Source organism: Macaca thibetana, chromosome 3 (assembly GCF_024542745.1).
Source record: "Macaca thibetana thibetana isolate TM-01 chromosome 3, ASM2454274v1, whole genome shotgun sequence".
NCBI classification, from domain to species: Eukaryota; Metazoa; Chordata; class Mammalia; order Primates; family Cercopithecidae; genus Macaca; species Macaca thibetana.
The window spans coordinates 20,798,235-20,818,757 of record NC_065580.1 but is presented as its reverse complement, the minus strand read 5'-3'; the positions used below and the strand labels follow the sequence as shown (position 1 = coordinate 20,818,757).

Genomic DNA, 20,523 nt, shown 5'->3' with positions numbered 1-20,523 from the left:
TTCTACTGTGTTAAGCCGTATACTTATGGTCATTTGTTACAGCAGGAACAGAGAACTTACACAGCCCCCAATCCAGAAACTGCAGGTTTCCTCACCTTCAACACTGACCAGTCCACAGGAAATTCATATAGACCAATATTGGCACCTGGAGTCTCCTGGACAATAGTCAATGGCCCTCCCTGATCATCCTATAGTGAAATCTCCTTTTTAAAAACTACACTATCTAAGTCTGAAATATAAATGAACAGCTAAGGATCAGTCGACACTTGGAAAAAGCTTTTGACATCAAAGAGATCCCAACAAACACAAAGAGAGAGGAATTGGATGGAAATAGAGACAATGCCAGTGAAAAATGACTTTAAAAACATAATTGAGGGTAGCTGTAGTGGCTTATGCCTGTTACCCCAACTAATCGGCAGGCTGAGAAGGGAGGATGGCCTGAGGCTGAGAGTTTGAAGTTACAGTGAGTTATGATCACGTCACTGGACTCCAACTTGGACAACAGAGTAAGGCTCATCTCTAAAACAATAAAAATTAAATAAAAAATAAAAACCCTAATTGATATCCTCAGAGAGAAAAGAGAATATATTGAATATATGAAATGGGATGCTGAAGTAACCCCAAGGATGAGATTATCAAACTGAACTCATAAGAATCAGAGATCTTAGCCAGTATCAACATTTACTAATTAGGCCAGGTGCAGTGGCTCATGCCTATAACCCCAGGACTTTAGGAGGCCCAGGCAGGAGGATCACTTGAGCCCAGGAGTTCAAGACCAGTCTGGGCAATATACTGAAATTTCATCTCTACAAAAAAATAAAAATAAATTAGCCAGGTATGGTGGCATGTGCCCACGGTCCCAGCGACTCAGAAGGCTAAGGTGGGAGGGTCACTTGAGCCAGGGAGGTCAAGGCTGTAATGGGCCATGTTTGTGTCACACACTCAAGCCTAGGCAACAGATCTAGACTCTGTCTCAAAACAAACAAATAAACAAACAAAAAACAAAGGATATGTAGGCAAAACCTGGAAAAGCCTGAAATGACCCGTGCAGATTCCCAGTCCTTCCTTGCCACTTTATAACATTCTCTAGTCCAGAGTTAACATGTAAGGTTCTAAGTAGCATATATAAGACATCCATTACACAAATAGAGTTATTTTATTGACAAAAGTCTTCTTTATATCCTGTGGCAATTACATAGCAGACACTGACATTTTCAAGTGGGCCATGCCTCCATGTATGCATGGATTCCAGATTTGCACAACAAAAGCACCCTAGCCAGAGCAGGTACATCCTGGTAAAAGCATTCCAGAAATGAGACCTCTTTCTGCTTGTAGATGCTATCCCATTAGCTAGTTTGCATGAAGATTGAACTTGGTCCTTTCTTTTTTTTTTTTTTTTCCCCTGGCATTTCCAAGTCAAGTAGAGTAAGTTACAAACCAGCTGCTAATCCTTTTCTTGCCAGAAGGTATAAAAAGAAACATTCAGAAAGCTCTTAGAAATTAAAAATATGGAAGTGGAAGTAAATACTTCAATAGGAAGGTTGAAACATAATGCCATGGAAATCTCCCATAAGGTAGAGCAAAAGGCAAAGATATGAACACAGAACAAGTAACAAATATTAAAAGATCAATTTAGGATTTAAGCTGAGTAATAGGAATTCCAGAGAAAGGAAACTAAGTTTTAACATGAGAAAGTGATGCTAGACAAAACAGCAACAATTGTTTCCAACTAAGGAAAGCCACTTTCCAGATCAAAAGGAGTCCCCTAAAAACAAGCACTACAAATGAGAGGGAAACTACACCGAGCCTCATTGCAATGACGTTTCAGAATACCAGGGACAAAAAGAAGACCCTCAGAACTTGCAGAGAAGGGTTAAAAAAAAAAAAAAAAAAAAGCAAACCAAAAAAACACATCAAGTACAAAGAATCAGGAATCAGACTGGCATCAGATTTCAGTGGGAATGTTATGCCCAGACCGTTTATTCCCCGAAGAAGACCACCAGAGTCCAGAGTCAAAGCTAAGCAGCAAGGATCTTTATTACAGGTTCGAACCTGGAACTCTCCCTCGCTCGTGAAACAAGACGGACAGGAGAGCTCCCCCACTCAGCTCCGAACAATGTTATATAGTCTAAGAAAAGTGGGCATAGAGTTATTATACAAATCAGATATATGATTGGCTAGTGTTTGAACAAGGCGATTTGGCTAACTATGATTGGTTCCTGCCATTTCTGATATTTTGGTTCAAACTTTGAGGCGGGAGAGCAGGTTTATGGCAGCAAGAGTTTATCTTACTTAAACACGTCTTGTGACCTTGCCTCAGAACTTACAAAATCTCTGGTATGTGCAAAACAAAATCTCTGGTACGTGCAGAAAACCAGGTACTCACAGAACTTATGAAATCTCTGGTATGTGCAAAGATTAGAGAGCAGAACAAGGGTGTAGCGGGTGGGGGGCGGGTACACATCTATCTTTGTGTCCTTTCATTTCTCCCTTCTCATAAGCAACTGGATGTCCAATCTTGGATTTCCAGAGTCTTATAATATAGCCTCACTTTCTGGGTGCAGGAGAGGCTGGTGATGGCTACGGAGGACCATTAGTTGGATGGTATCAAACCTTTCTCTGACAAATTGTAAAATTTTATTTACCACACAGGGGCCTATAGTGAATAGAAGTAGTAAAGACATTAGGGGGCCTAAAAGGGGTGCCAGAAGGGAAAACATTGAAGAGCTCCACCAATTGTTAGCGGCTGTAGTGAATTGTTGCTTTTTCATTTCTAAGCTTAGTTCGTGTAGGCGTTGGACTCTTTCCTCAACTAACCCTGACTCATTTATATAGAAACAGCATTCTTCTTTGAGGAACATACAGGTACCTCCTTTCTCAGCCGTGAGTAAGTCTAAGGCTCTGCGGTTTTGAAGGGTGACCTGTGCTAGGGAGGTGAGCTGCCGCTGAAGGGAGGCTAGGGAATAGGCGGAGTCTTCCATAGCAACAGAGAATTGTTGTAACAGCTTGTCGTTTTCTATCATGGAGTGTTGTAGGGCCCCTCCTGCTAACCCAGCTGCGACGACAGAGGTGGTTAAGGATATTCCGGCAATTAGTGGTAGAAAAACTGCTCGTCTATGTCGCGCAGTTTTAGTTGGGGCGGTCCCTGCCCAGCCTATGAACTCTGCCGGGGTTAGCAGTGTCAGTCGGGGAACTAGTGTAACAGGGATACACAACTGTCCGTCAGAGATGCTTTTGGACAGAGTTTTTAACAGAGTCATATTACACCAGAAGAACACACCAGGGGGAGCATATATGGGACTATTAGGGTATGTAGCCGATTGGTTACAGAGGCTGTTGCTAAATGCCGAATAACAATAGGGGTATTTCTCTTGGTATGGGTCACGGTACAGGGCCACATCGGGTATCGTGACTATCGATGAGTTAAAACCTGTATAGTTTGTGGGAGGGGAGGATAGAGGAACAGCCGTTAATGGTGGTCTTCCTAGGGTTGCACACATAAAGCAAGAGGACAGGTCGCCTAAACCAGTGAGGTTGGTGAATGCTAGCCCTCCCCGTAATAGAGTTAGCCAGGAGAAGGGCTGCAAGTCTTGTGATAGCTTGGTTTCTTGCCTGTGGATTTGTGTGTGGATTAAGGGTTGAATCTGGACTAGACTTCTCCACAGATATAAATGGCTACTGGGCCAGGTACTAGTTGATGAGTAATATACTCCCCTATGTTGTGGGGTTGTCCACCGAGAGTCCCATGGGTCTCTAATTATCCAAGTGTAAGTGATGGGAGACTCAGTTTTGTAAAAATACCACCCTTGTCGTTCTCTCCAGTATCGGACAGAGTGCGTCTTACAGTAGCTATATGGACAACCTGCACTCTGGTGCCACCAATAATTTTTACAATTATATTCAGTTTGATCGTATTCAAAACAGATCATGGGTATTGCTGATTGGGCAATCTGGAACCTAGTGAAATTGAGGTAAACTATAGTATTACACCCTGAGGGGGGGCAGTCTGCGCTAGCTAGCAGTTTACCCACTTGGGGGGTTTCCCCGGGGTGAGTTTTGTTCTCATAGAGCCAGAACCTTCAGACATAGGGATTAGACGGCGCAGCAGTGAGGAGAGTCAGATGCATAAGGCATAAAAGCATAGGTAAGCTAGACATGGTTACGGCCATGGGGATGACGGCGCAGAGTTAGCTTTAAGGGATTGTTCTTAGCTTTGTCTACAGTCCATGTAACCGGTGCTCCAGACGGCTCGAGAAGGTCGGATGTTGGGTCCACTGGTTTGACGTGTGTGTAGTGGATCCACGAAGCAATGCCTTCTACTTTGAGAGCGGTGGGAGTAGTCAGGAGTACTTGCAGTGGTCCTTTCCACCTGGGTTGAAGAGTTTCTTGCCAGTGGCGCTTGACTAGGACCCAGTCTCCCGGCTGGAACGGATGAGGCGTCGGCGGAGGTCCTGCCTCGTACAGTTCTCGTAGTCTGGGCCAAATTTCCTGGTGAATTTTCTGTAAGGCTTGTAAGGAGAACAGGAGCTCAGAGACATTTTCAGTTTCAGGTTTGAGTAAGTCATCTTTTAGACTGGGGACCAGGGGTGGGGGTCTGCCATACATGATTTCATATGGTGTGAGGCCTAGTCTGTAAGGGGTATTTCGGGCCTGGAACAGAGCGTAGGGGAGAAGTACTACCCAATTAGCGCCAGTCTCCATGGTCAATTTAGTTAAGGTCTCCTTCAGAGTCCGATTCATCCTTTCTACCTGTCCTGAGCTTTGGGACCTATAAGCACAATGTAATTTCCAATTTGCCCCCAGAATGGAAGCCAAATCCTGACTTACCTTAGCAACGAAGGCTGTCCATTGTCTGACCCTATTTGGATGGGAAAGCCATACCTGGGGAGGATTTCTTCCAAAATTTTCTTTGCTACAACCTGAGCAGTTTCTCTCTTAGTTGGGAACGCTTCTGTCCATCCTGAAAAAGTATCTACAAAGACAAGTAAGTACTGATACCCATATTTTCCAGGCTTTATCTCAGTAAAGTCTATTTCCCAATAGATACCAGGCCTAGTTCCTCTACACCTAATTCCTGCGGTGGTCTGGGTTTGGGGGCAAGCGTTGTTTAGTTGGCAGGCTTTGCAATTTGTTGTGACATCGCTGGCCAGTTCAGCTATGCTCCTGATTCTAAACTTGGCGTGCCTGATTAAGTCCATCATTCACCAGGCACCCAGGTGGGTTGTCCGGTGGATGTGTTCCAACACCTGCCGTCCTAATTTTTCTGGTAGGATGGTTTGGTCATTTATATCAGTCCACCACCCATTTTTAACCTGTTTTAGGGGAAGCGTGTTCATCCATTCGCGATCCTGTTCGGTATAGTCGGGAAAGCATGGCAAATTTCGCGGGCCAGGATCGGGGAGCTGGAGCGCGAGGAGCTGACTGGGAGCTTTTGCTATGCTCCTTGCGGTTTGGTCGGCTAAGAAGTTGCCTCGAGCAATTGGCGTAGTTGGTTTCTGATGCCCAGGGCAATGTACGATAGCCAATTTCTTTGGTTTCCACAAAGCAGTTAATAGAGCTAGGATCTCTTGCTTGTTTTTTATTTCTTTGCCTTCGGCTGTTAATAGTCCCCTTTCTCTGTAGATGGCCCCATGTATGTGCGCAGTAGCGAAAGCATAGCGGCTATCCGTGTATACTGTTAGTTTTTTCTCTGCCCCTAGGGTGAGGGCCTGTGTAAGGGCTATCAGTTCGGCTCTTTGGGCCGATGTCCCTGGAGGCAAGGGTTCCGCCCATATTACCTCAGTCTCTGACGTTACAGCCGCTCCTGCATACCGCTGGCCTTGGTGGACATAGCTGCTGCCATCAGTGAACCAGGTGAGTTCTGTGTCGGGGAGCGGATGATCTTGCAGGTCCTCCCGCACCCCATGCACCTGAGCCAGTATCTCAGTGCACTCATGGGACGGGGCGTCCAAGTCTGGATTTGGCAGCAGTGAAGCAGGGTTTAAAGAGGTTGGGGGCAGAAAAGTTATTCTGAGGGGGTTTAACAGCAGTCCTTGATAGTAGGTGAGCCGGGCGTTACTCATCCATCGGTCCGGTGGCTGCCGGAGGACGCCTTCAATGGCATGCGGGGTTATAACGCGCAACTCTTGCCCCATGATAAGTTTATCAGCGTCTCGGACCATTAGGGCGGTCGCTGCGATTATCCGCAGGCAGGGTGGCCAGCCAGCAGCCACTGAATCTAATTTTTTTGACAAATAGGCAACTGGCCTCTGCCAGGGGCCTAGGTACTGTGTTAACACGGCTTTTGCAACACCCTTACTTTCATCCACGTATAAGTGGAAGGGCTTGGAGACATCAGGGAGCCCCAGCGCGGGGGCTGATAATAAGGCAGTTTTGATTTGTTGAAAGGCCAGCTCAGCCTCTTCCGTCCAATTGAAGGGCTGCCGTTCCTTTGTTGCCTGGTATAGGGGCTTGGCTAACTCAGCAAATCCTGGTATCCATAACCTACAGAACCCTGCCGACCCCAGGAATTCTCTCACTTGCCGTGTTGACTGGGGTCTAGGGATGCGTAGGACTGTTTCTTTTCGGGCTTTGGTTAGCCAGCGTTGCCCCCCCTTTAATAGGTACCCCAGATAAGTTACCTCCGACTTGCAGATCTGAGCCTTTGTTGCTGAGGCTCGGTAGCCTAGCTCCCCCAGAGTCTTCAGGAGGTCCTCAGTCCCTTGAACACAAGTTTCCGGGGACCTGGCCGCTATTAAGAGATCATCAACATATTGCAAAAGAGTTATTTCAGGGTGTTGCCGCCGGTACTCACCCAGATCTTCATGAAGGGCTTCATCGGACAGGGTTGGCGAGTTCTTGAACCCTTGTGACAGTCTGGTCCATGTTAGCTGACCGTTGATGCCCCTCTCAGGATCCGTCCATTGAAATGCAAAGAGTTCTTGACTTTTGGGAGCCAGAGGAAGGCTGAAGAAAGCGTCTTTTAGATCAAGAACGGTATACCACTGTTTTTTGGGATGTAAGGCACTCAGAAGGGTGTATGGATTGGGCACAGTGGGATGTATGTCCATGACCCTTTTATTAACTTCTCTTAAATCCTGTACTGGCCTGTAGTCCGTACTGTTGGGTTTACGAGCAGGTAACAGTGGAGTATTCCAGGATGAGTGGCAAGCCCGTAGGACTCCCTGGTCTAGGAGTCGGCGGATATGGGGCGTAATTCCTTCTCTTGCCTCCAGGGGCATAGGATATTGCCGAACCCGAACCGGGTCCGTCCCTGGCTTAACTTCCACAAATATGGCAGGTCGATGTTTAGCTAGACCCAAGCCCCCAGTTTCTGCCCACGCTTCAGGGAAACACTGGAGCCAAGAGTCAATTCCCTGATCGGGGGGCTTTTGCTCTTGATGGAGTCGGTACTCATCTTCTAAGGTGAGAGTCAGGATAGATATTGGCCTGTTTTGGGAATCAGTTATCTTGGGCCCTTCTGGCTCAAAGTGGATTTGGGCCCCCATCTTTGTCAGCAAGTCCCTCCCTAGTAGGGGGCAGGGGCTCTCTGGGATGACTAGGAAGGAATGGGAGACTTTTCCCGTTCCTAAGTCTACAGTCCTCTGGGTTGTCCAGGGGTATTTTTTGATGCCTGTGGCCCCGTGCACCCAGGATGTTTTCTTAGACATTTTTCCAATTGGTTTGGTTAGGACTGAGCGTTCCGCCCCAGTATTGACCAAGAAGCGAACTGGGGACCCCTCCACTTGCAAAGTTACCCTGGGTTCGGGGAGGGGGTCCGAACCCCGTCCTCCCTAGTCAGAGTCCTGGGTAACGAGTACGGAGGTAGGGTTAGCTGGTCTCCATTTCTTTGGGCAGTCCTTAATCCAGTGGCCACGTTCCTTGCAATAAGCACACTGATCTTTTTCTAATCCTTGCCTAGGGCCTTGCTTTTTCTGCTTTCTGTTTTGGCCATTTCCTGCCTGGGGGAAAGCTGCTACTAAGACTTTGGTCATTTCTTTGGTTGCCTTGAACTGTTTTTCTTCTGGAGTATCCCTATTATTATAAACTCGCTGGGCCATCTGAAGGAGGTCCTGAATCTGCTTTCCCTCTAAACCTTCTAATTTCTGGAGTTTTCTTTTAATATCTGGTGTTGCCTGGTTTACAAAGGACATTACTACCGCTGCCTGATTTTCCGGTGCTTCCGGGTCCATAGGGGTAAACTGTCTGAAGGCTTCCATTAATCTCTCTAAATACACAGCGGGGCTTTCTGTCTTACCTTGTAACACAGAATATACTTTAGCCAAATTGGTGGGCTTGCGAGCTGCAGCCCGGAGACCCGCCATTAGAGTCTGGCGATAAATGAGCAGTCGTCCCCTACCTTCTGCCGTGTTGTAGTCCCATCTGGGCCAGGTCAAAGGGAAAGCCGCATTAATGAGGTCAGGATTTGCAGTTGGCTGGCCATCATCTCCTGGAGCCAGTTTTCTGGCCTCAACTTGGATTCTTTCCCGCTCCTCCGTTGTGAACAGGATTCGGAGGAGCTGTTGACAGTCATCCCAGGTCGGCTGGTGAGTAAACATGACACTGTCTAACAACGAGGTTAGATCTTTGGGATTATCTGAGAACCGAGCATTTTGGGACTTCCAATTGTATAAATCACTGGTGGAAAAAGGCCAATACATGAGACGGGAGAGCCCGGTATCATCGAGCGATCCTATTTCTCTGAGAGGCAGGGCTACAGTGGAGTCAGGGAGTCGGGAAGCTTGGTCCCGCTGTATGCGGCCTCGTGTTCGGCCGGCCGGCCCCCCCAGGTTACTTTCGCTCTCGGCTGCTTCCGCTTCTCGGTTTCCCTCTATGGAAGCACCACCCTGGGGGACTGAGTCCTGCGGGATAAGGTGCGGATATGGTGGGGGAAATGTGGGTTCTAACGTTAGGGGGTCCTGGCTGTCCGGCAGCACAGGGGCCGAGGGAGCAGAGGGAGTCTTTTGTCTTGTAGGTCGCGTTACTAGGACTTTGCAGGGCTCAGGGATGAATGGAGTTATCCAGGGTGGTGGGTTTTCCACAAGATCCTGCCACACTAGAATATAAGGAATTTGGTCAGGATGTCCTGACTGCCCTGGCAGGAAAATCTTAGTTTTTACCTTAGTAATAATAGAGAGACAGAAAGTTCCTTCGGAGGGCCACCCTACGCCGAAAGAGGGCCACTCCGAACGGCAGAAAGTAACTAGCTTTCCCTTCTTTAGTTCTACGCTTAAGTTACGCCCCCGAGCCTTCACATCCTTAAAATTGGTAACAAGGAGTGAGAGCGGCGTGCTCTGGTTGTTGCCCATCTTTGGACTGCTCCTACAAAGAGAAGGGGGGACGAAAATGAGTGTGAAGCAGAGGGGAGTATCCGACAGGTCCGGTCCTGGAAGGGGAAGAAAAGGTTTTATGTTTCGTTTTGGGCTTACACTTAACACTTAACAATAACGGACAGACAGTAATAACAATGAGCATTCGCGAGCGCGTGTCGGACTTCCGACCTGAGTCAGACGGGGCAACCAAGGATGGAGGCCCCCAGATGGGCACTGGGGAACGTCTCCCACCAGTCCCGAGTGGCTGTCTTCTAGCGCGTCCGCCAAGACCGTGCCACTTACAGAACAGACCAATACAGATTACAGATTACGGATTTCGCGAAATTTCAGGGAGACAGACAGAGACAAAGACAGAGACAGTGACAAAGCCGGCTTACCTACAGATTAAGATCCGTTGACTTGGGGGTCTGGTGGGCTTGGGGGAAATCCCGGACGAGCCCCCATTTGTTATGCCCAGACCGTTTATTCCCCGAAGAAGACCACCAGAGTCCAGAGTCAAAGCTAAGCAGCAAGGATCTTTATTACAGGTTCGAACCTGGAACTCTCCCTCGCTCGTGAAACAAGACGGACAGGAGAGCTCCCCCACTCAGCTCCGAACAATGTTATATAGTCTAAGAAAAGTGGGCATAGAGTTATTATACAAATCAGATATATGATTGGCTAGTGTTTGAACAAGGCGATTTGGCTAACTATGATTGGTTCCTGCCATTTCTGATATTTTGGTTCAAACTTTGAGGCGGGAGAGCAGGTTTATGGCAGCAAGAGTTTATCTTACTTAAACACGTCTTGTGACCTTGCCTCAGAACTTACAAAATCTCTGGTATGTGCAAAACAAAATCTCTGGTACGTGCAGAAAACCAGGTACTCACAGAACTTATGAAATCTCTGGTATGTGCAAAGATTAGAGAGCAGAACAAGGGTGTAGCGGGTGGGGGGCGGGTACACATCTATCTTTGTGTCCTTTCAGGAACACTGAAATCTAGAAAATGATGAAGCAATGACTTCAGAATTCATAGCAGAAATCATATGCAGCCTAGAGACTATATATATATATATCTCTCTCTCTCTCTCCAATGTGAGGACAGAATAAAAACTTTTTTTCTTTACATGCCAAATCTCTATAAGCACTGGAAAACAGCCTCTACCCAAACAAGGGAGAATACTAAGGAAAATAAGACATAGGGTTTAATAAACAGAGTCTAGCACAGAGGAGAGACAATGGAAATTCTGAAAATGATGGTTAGGAGACCTTTCTCTGTCACCCGGGCTGGAGTCTGGAATGCAATGATGTGATCATAGCTCACTGCAGCCTCAAACTCCTGGGATCAAGCAATCTTCCCACCTCAGCCTCCTGAGTAGCTAGGATTGTAGGCACACACCACATCAGCTAATTTTTATATTTTTTTGTAGAGACAGGGTCTCACTATGTTGTTCAGGCTGTACTTGAACTCCTGGCCTCAAGTGATCCTCCTGCCTTAGACTCTGAAAGCACTAGGATTACAGGTGTAAGACACTATACCTGGGCAGACTCTCTAAAACAACTATAAAACAAGACTAGAAGACAAGTCATCCAGAATGGAGAGGGAGGAAAGAGGACAAGAAATCCAGAACAAATATCAGCAATGTCTCAAACTGGATGGATGGATGGATGGATGGATGGGTGGGTATGGAGAGATAGAAGACTATTGATATTTATCAACTTGTATTTTAACAGATAAGCTATTCATTTGCATAAGAATATATTATGTATGAATTACAATAGGCAGTACATTCATATAGTTTTTAATAACATAAAAAATCTGTTTTCATCCATGTCTCCATCCATCCTGACCACCATCTTCCACACACACATCATTATTTACTATTTTCTTTTTTGTTTATTTATTTGTTTTTTGAGACAGAGTCCTGCTCTGTCACCCAGACTGGAGTGCAGTGGCATGATCTTGGCTCCCTGCAAGCTCTGCCACCCAGGTTCATGCCATTCTCCTGCCTCAGCCTCCCAAGTAGCTGGGACTACAGGCGCCTGCACCATGCCTGGCTAATTTTTTGTATTTTTAGTAGAGACAGGGTTTCACCATGTTAGTCAGGATGGTCTCGATCTCATGACCTCGTGATCTGCCCGCCTTAGCCTCCCAAAGTGCTGGGATTACAAGTGTGAGCCACCACATACGGCCTATTTTCTTTCTAATGTTCCTTAATGTGACAAATAATTTTATATACTCCTGATGCTATGTAAGTATATCTCTAGGATAAATGGTCAAAAAGTAGGAGTTTCAGGTCACAGAATAAATGCATTCGTAATTTGGGGGATATTATCAAATTTCCCTACATAGAGATTCTTTTATAACATGTGCAATCACAAGAGCAATGCATGGAAAAGCCTGTTTCTCAACAGTTTTGCCAAGAATGCATTGTAAAACTTTTAGATTTTGCTAATCTGAGCAGTGAAAAATGGTCAATTCAGTTTAATTTGCATTCATCTAATTACGAATTGGATTTAACGTGTTTTCATAAATGTTTTAACATTTGTATTTCTTTTTTGTGAAATGTCTTTTCATGTCTTCCACTCTTATTCGATCAGGTCACTTGTTCTCACCAATTTCTGTTTTTGTGTGTGTGTGTGTTTGTGTGTGTGTGTGTATATATGCATGAATGTATTGAGAAAAGATCTATACTTCTGACAATGAGTTTGGAAACTAAATACTAGTATTGGGAGTAGAGAAAGAAGACAAAGGTATTATGGTTACAAGAGCTAAAGCCTCTTTTTCTACAATAGGGGAATGACAATAAATAATAGCTAAAACTGAAGTCAAGAAATAGCATTAGACAAACTCAGTGGCTCATGCCTGTAATCCCAGTGCTTTAGGAGACTGAAGCAGAAGGATCAATTGGGGCCAGAAGTTCAAGCCTAGCCTGGGCAACATAGTGAGATTCCATCTCTACAAAAAAATTTAAAAATTTAAAATAGCTGAGTGGTGACACATGCCTGTAGTCCCAGCTACTTGGGAGGCTGAGACAAGGAGGTCACTTGAACATAGGAATTTAAGACTGCAGTAAGCCATGATCATACCACTGCACTCCAGCATGGGCAACAGAGTGAGAGCTTGTCTCAAAAATATATATTTTTTTAAAAAGTAGGCTGGGCACAGTGGCTCACACCTGCAATCCCAGCACTTTGGGAGGCTGAGACCGGCAGATCACAAGGTCAGGAGATCGAGACCATCCTGGCTAACACGGTGAAACCCCATCTCTACTAAAAATACAAAAAAAATTAGCCGGCGTGGTGGCGGGTGCCTGTAGTCCCAGCTACTCGGGAAGCTGATACAGGAGAATGGCATGAACCCGAGAGGCAGAGCTTGCAGTGAGCCGAGATTGCACCACTGCACACTCCAGCCTGGGCAACAGAGCAAGACTCCATCTCAAAAAAAAAAAAAAAAAAATTAATGTTTGCATATTCCGTTTTCTTAGATACAAGATTCTCTTCCTATGTTTGCTGATGGTTACTGAGAAAGAAGATTTCCCTGTTATCAAAAAACCTAGGAAACCTAATCTAGGTGTTTTCTTCCTGTAGTATTGTAAAATGCAAGTCGATAAAGAAATGAATCTGAGAGATCTAAGTATAAACACAGCATGATTCTTTCATAGTCTTGAGTCACTTCAACCAATTCCACGGATTTTTTTCAACTTGCATTTCTAATTCTCTCTATTAATTTCCTAGAGCTACTGTAACAAAGTACAAACTAGGTAGCCTAAAACAACAGAAACTCACTGTCTTACAGTTCTGGAAACTAAAAGTTTTAACTTAAAGTGTCAGCAAGCCATACTCTCCCTGAAGACTCTAAGCGAGATCCTGCGATCCTTCCATCCTTTCTCACCTGTTGCTAGTTTTTGATAGTTTATTGTTTGGTTTTGTTTTTGTTGTTGTTGTTGTTTGAGACAGGGTCATGCTCTGTCACTCAGGCTGGAGTGCAGTGGTGCAATCATGGTTCACTGCAGCCTCAACCTGGGCTCAAGCAGTCCTCCCACCTCAGCCTCCCAAGTAGCTAGGACTGCAGGCGTGTGCCACCACATCCAGTTAGTTTATTTTTATTTTTTATAGAGATATGGTCTCACTGTGTTGTCCTGGCTGTTCTCCAACTCCTGACCTCAAGCTAACCTCTTACCTTGGCCTCCTAAAGTGCTGGGATTACAGGCGTGAGCCACTGCGCCCAGCCTGGGTAGTTCCCTGTTTGCTATTCCTTGACTTGTAGACACATCACCCCAAGCCTCCATCATCACATGATGTTTTCTCCATGTCTAAGTTTCCTTCTTTTTATAAGAATACCAGTCATTGGATTAGAGTCCACCCTTCTCCAGTACAACCTCATTTTATCTTGATCACATCTGCAAAGATCCTATTTCCAAATAAGATCACATTCATAGGTACCAGAGGTTAGGACTTCAACATATCTCTTTGGGGGACACTCAACTCACACACCTTCATTTTGTTTATTCTAACATATTTTTTCTTCTCTTTCTCTCCAGACTTCACCTTTGCCTTCCTTCTGGTGAAGCCAAAATAGGCATTTCTGAGTAATACAACTGATTCAGGGAATAACTATTCTGAATATACCCCAACCCTAACCCACCTGTCCCAGGAAAACTGTTATCCTCATCTACTTTCTCTTATACCCTGTTATCCTAATCTACTTTCTCCAAGTGGTAAACCCCACAATATTTAGTAGTTGCCTATTAAATTTGATATCCAGGTTGGGTGCAGTGGCTTACACCTGTAATCCCAGCACTTTGGGAGGCTGAGGTGGGTGAATTACCTGAGGTCAGGAGTTTGAGACCAGCCTGATCAATATGGTGAAACCTCGTCTCTACTAAAAATACAAAAATTAGCTGGGTGTGGTAGCATGCACCTGTAGTCCCAGCTACTTGGGAGGATGAGACAGGAGAATTTCTTACACCCGGGAGGCAGAGGTTGCAGTGATCCAAGATCATGCCACTGCACTCCAGCCTGGGTGACAGAGCAAGATTCAGTCTCAAAAACATAATTAATTTAAAAAATTTGATATCTAAATGATACAATGATCTCAGGACAAAAATCAACAGAAGAAATAATGGTGTGTTTGAAAGAGTACAAGGTTTGAAATCAGAAAACCTGAGTTGCAATTCCAGTGCTGTTACTTAAAACAGAACCAATCTAGTTCTTCTAAATGCTACTGCAATATTCTTTTCATCATCGTAAGGCTAAAGCCTCCACCTGTGACCCAAATTCAATTCCCACACCAAGAGCGGTCCTAGATTGCACAGAATGTTGCACCTAAATTTAAATGGAAATGCCCAAAGAGAAGGAAAAGAAGAGAATAAAGAGGAGGAAAGGAGGAGGAAAAGAAGGAGAAGGAAAAGGAGAAAGACAGGAGCAAATCGCAAAATACAATTTCCAGAAAATCTCTTTTAACAATTTTTAAGCAGATACACAGAAAAAAAGTCCCAAGAGGAAACTGTCTCTTGGAGCTTCCCTAAAAATGAATGGAAAGAAGTCACTGGCAGTTACCAGCGTGTATTTCATGCTATTTTCGTTAGTGGGTGACTCATCCATGCCGGGTAGTGAATTTCCCAGGCTTTCAAATTTAAATGAATGTAGATAGTGCAAGGCATTCATTTTACCATGGAGTGTTTTCTCCTGTTGGTCATAAAAGGAATCCATTGTGTTATGATTAGGTCATGCTTGACCCACCTCAGGAATGTTTTCAGAGTGACAGAATATTTATTTCTCAGAGATGTCTCCAAGGTTCAAGGAAGTCTGATTGGCATACTTACAAAGGCCTTGTGATCCTAATAGGGTCTAAGACAAGTCCTCCCCTTCTTTTGTGGGCGGGCTGTTATTGTTAATCCAGCTGCACTTGGTAATGACGCCCACCTTTTCATTCTAAACATAGAATAAGAGAGTAATTAACAGAGCGTAATCACACCGAAAGAAAATCCTGCTTTCTAAAAAAATATTGCTTCAGAATAATTTAATTGTGCTTCACATGTTTTGAACAATTTTAGACAAGAATTTAACTTACTACTAGTAATAACATGTCACTTTTTCTCCATCTGTCATAATTACTCAATAAACACATAGGCTTCAAAAATTGCATCTAAACTTATGCATGCAAGTGGTGTACTTTCTGATCAAACCACTGTAGGCGGTGAGTAGTGCCATCAATCATTTTTTTTTTTTTGAGACAGAGTCTCGCTCTATCATCCAGGTTGGAGTGCAGTGGCGCAATCTCGGCTCACTGCAACCTCTGCCTCCCAGGTTCAAGTGATTCTCCTGCCTCAGCCTCTCAAGGAGCTGGGATTACAGGCATGTGCCACCACACCCACTTAATATTTTTGTATTTTCAGTAGCGACAGGGTTTCACCATGTTGGCCAGGCTGGTCTTGAACTCCTGACCTCAGGTGATCCACCTGCCTCAGCCTCCCAAAGTGCTGGGATTACAGGCATGAGCCACCATGCCTGGCCTTTCTTTTTTTTTAAATCCCCCTCCATGTCCCCCCATTGACAATACAGATGAGTCCCAGGGCCTGGGTTGAGATGTATATGGGATAGGTTAATTCAGCCTCCTCTTTCTGTTTGGTTGGGGTAATAACATATCCTGTGCTGAGCACCAGCAGGCTGGCACCACAAATCTTTGAGGCCAAAACTTGTAAGATTTCAGCTTCTGAAACAACAAATCAGACCCAAACTGGCACTGAGCTAAGGACTCAGTGCCTACCAGTTACAGTTTGCATTTGTCACTCATATTTGACAGGTAATTATTTCTCCTCAGATTTTTTGACTTAAAGGGACCTCAGGTGAGAGACTAGGGATAACAGAAAAGGGCAATTAGGTTATTGCTTAGCGGTTGTTACTGAAGGTTAGAAATAACAGCTCGGGGTCATAAAGAAAACCAGCACTCGAACAAAAGATTTCTCAGCAAGGCAAATTTGCTTCTGCAGAAGGGTGCTGCTTGCACTCCTGGCCATGGCGATAGCAAACCGAGTGGGGTAGGGCAGGGGTTTTTATCCCTAATGCAGCAGTTCCTGTAGTTGTGTCCTTTCCCCATTGACTGGAGTCCAATCACACAATCTAAGCTGACTTGATTGGCTACTGTTTAAAATTGAATAGGGCTAACTAGGCAGGAAGGGAGAGGCTGTTTGTTAGAGCACAAGGTATGTCCGGGCATGTTAGGGCACAGGAAAGGCTGGAGGGGTAGTTTTGATGGAAAGGACAATTGCAGAGCAAGTAATCAAGGAAATAGATGTGAATTACAGATTAGGGCTGGCTGGAAGGTTATTTACCATAACTAGGGGCAAGAAGAGGTACAAAGAACGAGGAAGTTAGGCTTGAAAATAGAGAACAAAGAACAAGGAAGCTGAACAAGCCAACTCTTTGAAGAGGAACTTACTGTACCTAACACTGAATAAGATTAACTGTGGCTTGTTTCCATTCAAATATCAAATCACAAAAATGGAAATCTTTCTTGAAACTCATAAAATTTAACTTTAAGGAAGATTTAGGTTTAACAATATCAATTCATTTTTGTTTTTGTTGTTTGTTTTTTGTGACAGGGTGTCACTCTATTGCCCAGCTCACTGCAACTTCCACATCCAGAGCTCAAGCCATCCTACCCACCTCAGCCTCCTGAGTAGCTGGGACTACAGGCACATGCCACCAAGCCCAGCTAATTTTTGTATTTTTTTGGTACAGACGAGGTTTCACTATGTTGTCCAGGCTTGAACTCCTAAGCTCAAGTGATCTGCCTGCCGGGGCCTCTTAAAATGCTGAGATTACAGGCATGAACCACTGCACCCAGCCAATTCATATATTTTAATTGTTTCCTTTTTTTTTTTTTTTGGGGGGACTGAGTCTTGCTGTCAACTTGCTGGAATGCAGTGGCGAGATCTTGGCTCACTGCACCTCTGCCTCCTGGGTTCAAGCGATTCTCCTGCCTCAGCCTCCCAAATAGCTGTGGAGACAGGCGTGAGCCACTGTGCCTGGCATGCACCAGGATATTTATACAGGAACTGTTTTACCAGGTGGTCAGGTGGTGCCACAGGATAAAATATGACATGAATGTGGCCAAGGTCAAGAAGCAGGTAAGTGCCACCCAGGGAAGAGACCAGAGCATGAGTCAAGGTCACTGAGAACAGACAACATGCACACCAGGGTCAAGTATCTATTTACAGCAAGACAAGTGAGAACACAAAATCCAGTCCCTTGCAAGACATCAGTCCCCACAACTAGCAGATGCACTTCATATCCAATCCAGGCAGCATGGTCACATACAGGCCCTTTTGGGCTGTGGTAAGCTAGGCCCAGACCCTTGCCCCATGGGTTCTGAAATACAAAAAGCTGGGGGCATGCCTGACACATGCATGGCTAAACAGTCTGTTTTTTATTTGTTTTTTTTTGTTTGTTCATTTGTTTTTGAGATGGAGTTTTGTTCCTGTTGCCCAGGCTGGAGTGCAATGGCGTGATCTTGGCTCACTGCAACCTCTGCCTCCCAGGTTCAAGCGATTCTCCTGACTCTGCTTCCCAAGTAGCTGGGATTACAGGCGCCCACAACCATGCCCGGCTAATTTTTGTATTTTTAGTAGAGATGCAGTTTCACCATGTTGGCCAGGCTGGTCTGCCATTCCTGACCTCAGGTGATCCACCCTCCTCTGCCTCCGAAAGCGCTGGGATTACAGGCGTGAGCCACCGCACCCAGCCTGTTAAGCAGTTTTAAGAAAGGTTTACTTGTGCTCAATACAGAGGGAACAGCGACAGTCTGGTGTGCTCTGAGCTCTTGCATGCAATGTGCTTAGTGAGCTGGTCAGCACCTCCTGTACCAAGCACAGGGTTCTTCTTGGGAACACTGGCGGCCTTTGGACCTTTCTTTCACAAAAATATTTGACATCATACATGTATCCTGATGGTCTTATATACTCAATATTTTTTGCAATAGCCCATGCAGGAAAAACATTGGACTAGACAAACTGTGAGATGTTGAAACAATGAAATACACACAGCAATAAAAGTAAACAGACTAGAGATATGCACGATAATATAGATGAATCTTAAAATTAATATCATGCAAAAATGCAAGACACAAAAGCATACATACTAATTCCATTATATGAAGTTCAAAAATAAGCAAAACTAAACTATTGTTTAGGAATAAATGCATGATTGGCAAAACACCAAAGAATGGCAAGTGACCAAAAGAAGTGACCAACATTCATAAAAGGCAGAACAGTAGTTGCCTCCATGGAAAAGGAGGGGTTTGAGCCGGATGTTGTTTCTAAACACAGGGATATTCTGAAATTTCCTGTCTTGATCCAGCTGATAATTAGATAAGTGTTTGCCTTATAAATATTTACTGCACTGAACATTCACTGTGGAGGCTACGAGAACGCACCACCCAGCCCTCCTATTACAAGGAGTATAACTTGACTGAGGGCCCAGATGCATGCAGAACCCCACTGCAGCATTGGGGCAAGGCCAACTCCACCCCTACAACAATGGGGTTGGCCCTGAGGCTGCTCCACTCATGAATGAGATTAACAGGTAGAGCAGGGCAGAACAGATCCTGGGAGGTACACGAGGCTTGCAACCACCAACTTTAGCTGAGAGGCTCCCCAACAGCTTTGCCAAACCTTCCCTAGACTTCAGGTCAATCTAGGACAAATCTACCCACCTCGCTCTCTCTCCCTCTGAATGAGACTCACAGGGGAACAATGACTGCCCTAGCCTTTCCCCAAAGCCTCTCCGATTCCCTCTCTATTTACTTTCCCAAAGGTATTTCTCTTAATAAAATCCTTGCACATTTAACCCCCTTCTTGGCCTCTGCTTCTCGAAGGACCCCAAGCTGGCAAAATTATGTTTTATTCCTTTTTTTTTTTTTTTTTTTTGAGATGGAGTTTTGCTCTTGTTGCCCAGGCTGGAGTGCAATGGCACGATCTTGACTCACTACAACCTCCACCTCCCCAGGTTCAAGAGATTCTCCTGCCTCAGCCTCCCGAGTAGCTAGTACACGTGTTCATCACCACGCCCAGCAATTTTTTTCTGTTTTTAGTAGAGACGGGGTTTCACCATGTTGGCTGGTCTCGAACTCCTGACCTCAGGTGATCCACCCACCTCGGCCTCCCAGTGTGCTGGGATTACAGGTGTGAGCCACAGCACCTGGCTGTTTTATTCCCTTTTCTACATGCGCATTCCATTCCTCAGTGTTAAAAATGTTTAAAACGGTCATGCCGGCTGGGCATGGTGAACCACGCCTGTAATCCCAGCACTTTGAGAAGCCGATGGTGGATCACAAGGTCAGGAGTTGGAGACTAGCCTGGCCAACATGGTGAAACCCCATTTCTACTAAAAATATAAAAATTAGCTGGGCGTAATGGCGCATGCCTGTAATCCCAGCTACTTGGTGTGTCTGGAATTGGTTCTTCCCCATGGGCTCTTGGTCTCACTGACTTCAAGAATGAAGCCACGGTGAGTGTTACAGTTCTTAAAGATGGTATGTCCGGAGTTTCTTCCTTCAGATGTTTAGATGTGTCCGGAGTTTCTTCCTTCTGGTGGGTTCTTGGGCTCGCTGACTTCAGAAGTGAAGCTGCAGACCTTCGCAGTGAGTGTTACAGCTCATAAAAACAGTGCATCCAGAGTTGTTCATTCCTCCCAGTGGGTTCATGGCCTCACTGGCTTCAGAAGTGAAGCTGCAGACCTTTGTGGTGAGTGTTACAGCCCATAAAGGTGGCGCAGACCCAAAGACTAAGCAGCAGCAAGATTTATTGCGAACAGCGAAAGAACAAGGCTTCCCAAGCATGGAACCGGATGCAAGCACATTGCTGCTACTGGCCCTGGTGGCCTGCTTTTATTCCCTTATTTGACCCCACCTACATCCTGCTGATTGGTCCATTTTACAGAGAGCTGATTGGTCCATTTTACAGAGTGCTGATTGGTGCGTTTACAAACATTTAGCTGGACACAGAGTGCTGATTGGTGCATTTACAATCCTTTAGCTAGACAGAAAAGTTCTCCAAGTCCCCACCAGACCCAGAAGCCCAGCCAGCTTCACCTCTCATTTGGGAGGCTGAGGCAGGAGAATTGTTTGAATTCAGGAGGCGGAGATTACAGTGAGATCGCATCATTGCACTCCAGTCTAGGTGACAGAGCAAGACTCTGTCTTGAAGAAGAAAAGAAAAGAAAAAAAAA

At 45.3% G+C, this 20,523-nt stretch overlaps 1 non-coding gene across 1 annotated transcript; it reads right to left on the bottom strand.

Moving 5' to 3' along the window:
* Positions 1-15,833: 15,833 nt before the first annotated feature.
* Positions 15,834-15,965, bottom strand: LOC126951845 (small nucleolar RNA SNORA51). Its single transcript, XR_007724692.1, has one exon. It is a non-coding gene; the product is annotated as a small nucleolar RNA SNORA51 (small nucleolar RNA).
* Between the last annotated feature and the right edge of the window lie 4,558 nt (positions 15,966-20,523).